This window comes from Geotrypetes seraphini, chromosome 2, assembly GCF_902459505.1.
Source record: "Geotrypetes seraphini chromosome 2, aGeoSer1.1, whole genome shotgun sequence".
Classification (NCBI taxonomy): Eukaryota; Metazoa; Chordata; class Amphibia; order Gymnophiona; family Dermophiidae; genus Geotrypetes; species Geotrypetes seraphini.
This window is the reverse complement of record NC_047085.1, coordinates 428,014,877-428,023,229: the sequence shown is the minus strand read 5'-3', so window position 1 is coordinate 428,023,229 and position 8,353 is coordinate 428,014,877.

Here is an 8,353-nt window from a genome sequence, read left to right as displayed (position 1 = left end):
GACTCCAAAAATAGTGTATTTGCTCAGTTTCAAAAAAATTTTTTACATCACTATTTGCCAATGTATTTCAAAGTCACTGTATAGTATTGTATAATGCTGTTAACACTTAGCTTCAGTAGGGTTTAAGGGGTTCCTTTTTTGGACATCAAGATTCGCTTAAACCAGGGGTGTTTCACTACAAGCATTTATCGGAAGCCCACTGACATAAACAATCTTTTACAATACAGCAGTTTCCATCCCCAACATCTACGCAAAAACATACCGACAGGTCAGTTTTTACACCTGCGAAGGTTATGCTCCACTACTCAGGAATACATTCAACAAGCTACTGATATGAAGACTCGCTTTGTGGAAAAAGGATATCCAGCTACAGTTATTCGTAAAGCGTACAAACGTGCGCTGTATGTAAACCGTGATCTTTTATTGAATTCATCACATACTCAAGACACACCCTCACTGGTATGTGTCCTTCCTTATTCCATTCATGCATTTCATATCAAAAAGATTATTAAACAACATTGGAATATTCTAAGATACCATCCAGAATTTCAAGAATTTCCACGGTTTGCTTTTTCAAAACAGAGGAACCTTAAGCAGCTTTTGGTACATTCCCAATTTTGGTACATTCCCAGACAGAATGGCAGTGGGGGAGCACAGTCCATGTGGGAATTGCAGGATGTGCATACATAGCACAAGTTTAACAAACATGACTTTTAAGACTCACATCAAATTACGATGTCCACCTACAACCTGCAACACGGAGCGGGTTGTATACATCATACAGTGTCCTTGCAATCTTCACTATGTGGGATGTACCATTCGGAGTGTTAAAATCCGCATCAGCGAGCATATCAGCAGAATTAGATTCAATGTAAAAGAAGCACCTCTAGTTGCTCATTGGACCAGCCAGAATCATGAACTGACAGATCTAAAGTTTTCCATATTATTTATTTTTATTTATTTATTTATTTAGATTTTTATCCCGTCCTCCCAATAGCTCAGAACGGTTTACAAATGAACATACACAGTGCGGAGTAACTAGACATATAAGTAGTACAACAGGTTTAGTGGTTGGATTTATAGTTTTTAGAGAGAATTGAATACAGGGAGATTAAGCAGAGAGAGAGAAGGGGGAAATACCGTAGTTTAATTTACGGAAAGTTATAAGCATATAGATGCAAATTTTTAGTGGATAGAGTAAGAGAGGGTCATACTGGAATTTCGGGAAGGAGATAGGAGAGTGGAGGGTGGGGCTTAAGGGGGGGAGAGACAGAGGAGGTCTTTAATTGAAGAGGAGGGTCTTTACCGATTTACGGAATGCTAATAATGAGTTCTGTTGTCTAAGTTGGGGGGGAAGTTGGTTCCAGAGGTGTGGAATGAAGTGGCTGTAGGATCGTTTGTGGGCAGTTTCTGTGAGCAGGGATCTTCCGGGGGGGACGCATAGGCGTGTCTCTGACTTTGAGCGGAGGGTGCGAGTGGGGTTGTAGATGGGAAGTTTGGATTTTATGTAGGAGGGGGTGGTGGAGTAGATTCTCTTGTGGGCAATTGTTAGGGCTTTGAAAGTACAGCGTTGGCTAATTGGGAGCCAGTGTTCAGCATGGAGTGCCGGGGAGATGGAATCGCGGTAGTTGAGGTTGTGTAGGAGGCGGATGGCTGCATTTTGGACCCGTTGGAGGCGTCTGATATTATTTTTGGTTAGTCCGTTAAATAGCGAGTTACAATAATCCATTCTGGAGAGGACATATGCGTATAGGAGTTGGGCGAGGTCTGGTTTGGAGATGTAGGGTTTGATCCTTTTCAGTTGGCGAAGGTAGTAGAAGGAGGTGGAGACTACTTGGGATATGTGGTTGGATAAGGATAGGTGTCCGTCTAGGGTTACTCCCAGGCTGCGAACTTGATCTGCTGCCGTTAGTCGAGTGGAATCCCATGTTAGTGTAGGTCGTAGGTATTTGGTGTTTTTGTTTCTGATCCATAGGAGTTCGGTTTTGGATGCGTTAAGTTGAAGCTTGTTGTTTGACATCCAAGTTTTCATGTCAGTGAGGCAGAGTTCGAGGTTAGCAATTTGGGATGGCCGATTTTCGCCTAAGGGGAGGAGCAGCTGGATGTCATCTGCATAAGAGTGGATTTTGATTTTATATTTTTGCGCTATATCGATGACGGGTTTGATGTAGAGATTGAATAGAAGGGGGGATAGAAGGGCGCCTTGAGGAACGCCATATTTGATAGGCTTAGGGTTAGATTTATGTGTCCCTAGTAGGACTGTTTGGGTCCTTTGGTGAAGGAAGGAAGTGATCCATTGGAGGGCTGTGTCTTTGATTCCGAGGTCGTGGAGCCTAGATGTGAGTAGGTGATGGTCAACTGTGTCGAAGGCAGCGCTAAGGTCAAGTAGGACTAGTAGGGCGTCGTTGCCTTTGTCCAGTATTGACCAGCTGTCGTCGATGATATCAATGAGAACTGATTCTGTGCTGTGGCCCTTACGGAAGCCAGATTGGACTGGGGATAGGGCAGCTTGTTCTTCAATGAAAGGGTGTAGGCGGTGGAGTACAATTCGTTCAAGGAGTTTGGAGACAATTGGGAGGTTGGAGACTGGGCGATAGTTGCCAGGTTCATTAGGATCAAGGGAGGGTTTTTTGAGAGTGGGCTTGATAATGGCTGATTTCCAGCTGAGGGGGACAGTTCCAGTAGTTAGAGAGGTGTTAATGATGGGGAGGATGGATTCTGCCATGGCGTCTCCGGCAGCCAGCAGGAGGCTGGACGGGCAGGGGTCGAGGATGGTGTTGGAGGGTTTGAGTTCTCTCAGGGTTTCGAGGACCTCCGCATGAGTGGCTAGATGAAATTGGGAGAGAGAGGCGGAAGGGGGGGTATATGGAGTTGGTTGGAGCTGAGTAGGAGTGGGTTTGGTGTTGAGGTCGAGGTTAGCTCGGATGTTTTGTATTTTGGACTGGAAGAAGTCCGAGAGAGTTTCGCTATCGAGTTCTGTTTGGTTGATTTGATTATTCCTTTGGGCGTTGGTGAAGAGATGGTTGGTGAGGGTGAATAGTTGTTTTGATCTGGAAGGGGCTTGTTGTAGGAGACGAGAGTAGTAGGTCTTTTTTGCTTCTAGAATGGCAGCTTTGTATGTGGTGGATATGTTTTTCCAGTGGGTTTTGGTTTCAATGTTCGGATGTTTGGCCCAGATCCTTTCTGCTTTCCTCAGGGATCGTTTTATAGATCGGAGGTCATTAGTGTACCAGGGAGCAGGTGCTTTGTTGGTGATTGTTTGGGTTGTTTTTGTCTGGACCAGGTTATTATAGAGGGATTGGATGTTAGAGTGCCATGTGGCGGCTGCCAGGTCAATTGATAGGGGATGTTGGGTATAAGATTCGTTTAGGGTGCGAATAGATACAGTATCAACTACAAGAGGCGGAGATATTGCAAAAATCCTATGGAAGAAAGAGCAAAAATGGATTTATACTTTGAACACCTTGCACCCTCTAGGTTTAAACAATGAGATCGAGTGGTTAGCCTTTTTGTAATTCATTTTCCATTAGTGCCACATCGAGTGCTCTCCCTCCCTTCATTTAAGTGTATTTCCTTACTCTAACCTCGACGTCATGACGTTTTTGACGTTTTTTCCAGCGTTTTCCCATAAAACACTGCTAGAAGCCAGCTTTCTGTCTGGCGATTTTGAACTTTCAGAACCTACTTCATCGATTCTCCAGCAGGACTTTCTACTTCCAGTGCTGTCAGTAATAGTACAGTGTGGGCATGACCTTTTTTGAGTTACCCACATCTGACATGATGTTTATTGTTTGTCTTTTCAGAAATGCCTTTCTATAGTCACGGATGCACACTTAACTGAACCAGGCACCAGTTTAGAACAATTTTAATCGGGTCCCCTGAGGCAGGGAACGAAACGGGGCCACGTTGGGACTCCTTAAACCCTACTGAAGCTAAGTGTTAACAGCATTATACAATACTATACAGTGACTTTGAAATACATTGGCAAATAGTGATGTAAAAAATTTTTTTGAAACTGAGCAAATACACTATCTTTGGAGTCAGTGATCAAAGTTTTTATAAAACAACAATGACTGGAAGGTGAACTTTTCACCCAAGGGAGGTTTTCCAGCCTTCCTTATAGAGTTTCGTATCTCTGAGTATTTTTATAAATCCAAGTTTGATCACTCTCCTTAGGTTTTGTAACCAATCCAGGTCAGTTGCATCAGATATTGTTTATTCTCTTTCTGACCTTGACCTATACTTAATATCCCTGAACATATTACAGTAAATAAATGAGGATCAGCATGGGTTTCAGGTAAGCCCAGAAACCGGAGCTTGTTGCGACGTGATCGATTCTCCAAATCATCAATTTTATCGGCTTGGGCATGCAACAGTTCCTGGATCATTGTTACCACCATACCATGTGCATTAGCGGCATTCTCCATATTGGACATCCATTGTTCCAGTTCCATTGTCCAGAAGCTGTGTCAGACAATAGCTGTTCAAGGCACTGAATCTGTGTAGACAAAGTGGCCACCTGAGGGCCCAAGACTTGTGCTACTGCCTCTTTCAGATTGCTTAGCATGGTTTCAGTGAACTGAGACACAGCCATGCCTGCAGTCTCCGTCATCTTGGATTCCTCAACTTTCGGCCGCTCACAATCTTTTTTTTGTAGATTTCATGATCCGGACGTCCTGAGAGCAGGTGAGATATTTGCCATATAACAAAAAGTATAAGACACTAAAAATGTCTGCAGGTCGGGTCAAATTAAGTGCATAGAAAGCATTAAAGAGAGCAGAGTACCAGAGCAGGCAGAGAACATGACCTCACCTACTCATGGCATCACGTGACCTCCTTTAACTCATATTTATTAAATTTTCAAGAAAATACAACCAAGTGTAACAGTAAGTTATAGAGATAAAGCCAGTTAATAGAACAAATCACACTATCAGAACAGGTACACAAAAAGCAGTATTTCAATAAACATTCCAGCCCAACACCCAGCCCTCCCCCATCCCACCCTTAGATATCCAATCAAATATTGTTTATTAAAAATTAACAGAAATCTTGTTTTAAAAGGTATTTGTACAATGGAGATGCATTTACAATCAAACATGTAAAATGCACCTTTCTGAATTAAATGGTCTCGAGGAACCTATTCTGGTGCGTTCATTTATATACTTTCGCAATGACCAGTATGACATCACTCCCATCTACCAATCAGCCAGCAGAGGTGGTCCTTATGTTTTTGAACAAAGAAATTCCTTGTAGCTCTTATAGCTACCATGCTTAAAGAAAAGTTTTACAAATTATATATTTGTTCACAGCAATTTCTGAATATGCATAAAACATTATAATATACCCAAAGAAAAGTTTGAATCCAAACAGTTCTCTGACCCTTCAAGAACTCATGCTTTGGAGAAAACTGACAGCCTGGGGTTTCACAGATACTAAAAGAAAACCCATATAACCCCCTTAATGAGAATTCCTAAACTAGAGGTCAAACTAGCTGACCATGGTAACCATTCCTTCAGCCTTAACTTATCAAGCTTAATACCACCAGATCCTCCCACAAATTAAAACTATCCTTCCCCTCGCTAAAAGGCATTTCCCACACAGGAAAGCTAGGGAACTCCCTCCACTTCAAAATCACTGAGCTCTGGAACAACTTTACCTCCCCTCTTCTGAACTTGAGCTCTCTCCAAGTTTTCCGCAAACATCTGAAAACCTGGCTTTTCTCAAAAAATGTAAGTCTCCTTCCAACTTAGGAATCAAGAAAACTCTTATCTTGGCATCCCAAGTCCTCTAAATTTTCTTCACACTTCTACCTCTAACCCTCTGTTGTAGTTCCTTCCTATTTCTCCTATTGTAAACTGCGTCGAGCTCTACAAACGTGGAGATGATGCGGTATACAAACCTAAGGATTAGATTAGATTAGATTAACAAGCTCCATATGTTGCTCTCAGGCCCTCTTAAAGATTTTTGAATCTTATAAATGTAAAAAGTTTGAAATTAAGTATAAATCATTCCATCACACACTCTGGGATCCCACATTCAGTCACACGCCACACGTCATATTTCATTCATATTTCTGTCATATTCAATACTTCTTTAGAGCATATTTAAGAAAGGTTTTCTTCTTTACCCAGCCATGGAATGTGAAATCAGATATTCTCCAAGCTAACTATCTCAAGAACATCTGTTATCAATCAAGTCCTGAGTTTTCTCCTTTTCCCCTGGGTATGGTAATCCACATAAACAACACCAGAAACCCAGGCTTTTTGAGCGGGAAACTGAAATATTTTTTAGACAAAGAATACTGAACAGAGCAAGAGAGAGAAATAGATTAATACCTCTATAAATGTGTTATATAGCATAATCCAGCAAAGTACATAAAAAGATTATTATTATGCTTTTTTCTTCCTAGTAACCCCTAGTGTTTTTCTGTTAATCTCTAGTTTTTCTGGCCTCGGCTGCAATCCATATTCAAAGTTGTATCTCTTTGTACCAAACTTTTCATAGACACCTAATTGGGCATAGGCCTTATTTCCATCAGAGGAGACTTCTAACCTTGGCCTGCCCCGGAACTCTTCCTGCAACAGCGACTTCCTGTTCCCGCCTAGGCGAGTTCTGGGGCAGGCCGAGGTTAGAAGTATTATCTGATGGATACAGTGCCATAACACTTAAAATAATAGCAGGTGTGGGGAAGTCCGGAGCTGCAGGGCCAGCGTTAGAGGGACTAAGAGCTGATGGTGCCGCAGGGTCCTGCTTGGGGGGGAGGAAGGAAGAAAGAAGAGTAACCGAAGCATTGGCAATTTGGGGGGAGCAGATGTGGGGAAGTCCAGAGCTGCAGGGGAGAGTGTTGCTGTACCCATCTGGAGGAAGAAGGAAGATGAGGGAGGGAATGAAGGAGATGCCAGGGCTTGGAGGGAAGGAGGAAGGTATGCCAGACTAAAGGAAAAGGAAGGGGGAGATGTCAGAGCATGGAGGCGGAGGGAAAGATGGAAGAAAAGGAAAGGAGAGAGATGCCAGAGAATCAGGGAACGGAAGATACCAGACTGTGGGGTGCGAAGGAAAGAAAGGAGAAGAGAGAGATGCCAGAACATAGGGGCTGGGGTGGTGACAGAGAGAAAAAAATGGAGAGGTGGCAGAGCTGAAATCAATCATGTACAAAGGAGAGAAGGGGCACAGGATAGATAGTTATGAAAGGAGCATAGAAAGAAGGAAGATGTTGTATGGAAGAGAGAGAGACAGAGAGAGAAGGCAGACATTGGATGGAAAGGACAGAGAGGGCAGTGACTGGAAGGGGCGAGACAGAAGGTGAACAGTAGATGGAAGGGGTATAGAGAGGGACAGACACTGAATGGAAGTGTGAGGGAGAGGGGGAGATGCTGGAAGGAAGTGGGAAGGAGAAAGAAAAAAGGCACATGCTGGATTGAGGGATGAGGATAGAGTTAGAAACTGGAAGGGTGAGGGAAAAGGTGGCAAGCTTTAGGTAGACAGTAAAAAAGGACATTGATGAGAGGGTAGTAAGAACGTAATCTAGACAGATGCAGAAAATAAATTGAAAAGGAAAATGAGGGAAAAAAAGGGAAAGAGATTGCAGAGAAGAGGTGTGGGAGAGGGAAGGAGAGGAGAGAGATGCCAGACCAATGGGGGTGAAAGGAGAGATGGAAGGGGGAGGCATACAGTTTCTGGAAGGGGCATAGAAGGAGAAAATATGCCATATAGGGGAAGAGAGACAGCAGACAGTGGATGGAAGGAAGAGAGTTACAAGAAGATGAGGAAAGCAGAAAACCACAGAAGACATAAGGTAGAACAAAAAATTTTCTATTTATTTATTGCTTTAGGAGACATGTGTCACTGTTTTTTGTGGTGTTGCATTATATGCAGAGTCCAGCTTCTTGCTGGTTCAATTTAACCTTTGTCTATGTATTTCTATTTTATCCCACCTTTTACAAAACTGTGGAGCATTTTTTTAGTGCCAGCCGTGGTGGTAAGCAGCTCTGATGCTCAGAATTCTATGAGCGTCAGAGCTGTTATCTCCATAGCTAAAATCCACACTATCAGTTTTGTAAAAGACGGAGGGGTTAGTTTGTGATGACATATTCCATACTAGGCGAAGGTGTTTTCTGTGTTCTGTGTGTTCCGAAAGACATGGTTTTTTGTTAGGATTGACTGCAGGATTGATCTGTACTATTCTGGCTTGTTTAGTTTTACAATGGGTGTACTGATGTTGTACTGCTCATTGCAGTATGTAAGATGCTGCCTTTTCCTAGGTACTCAATGTGTGACGTGTGGATTGTTACTAAAAAATCATGTTTTCCGTACAGATGGGGGGGGGGGGGTCAGAAAAATGAAGGGTCCCGGG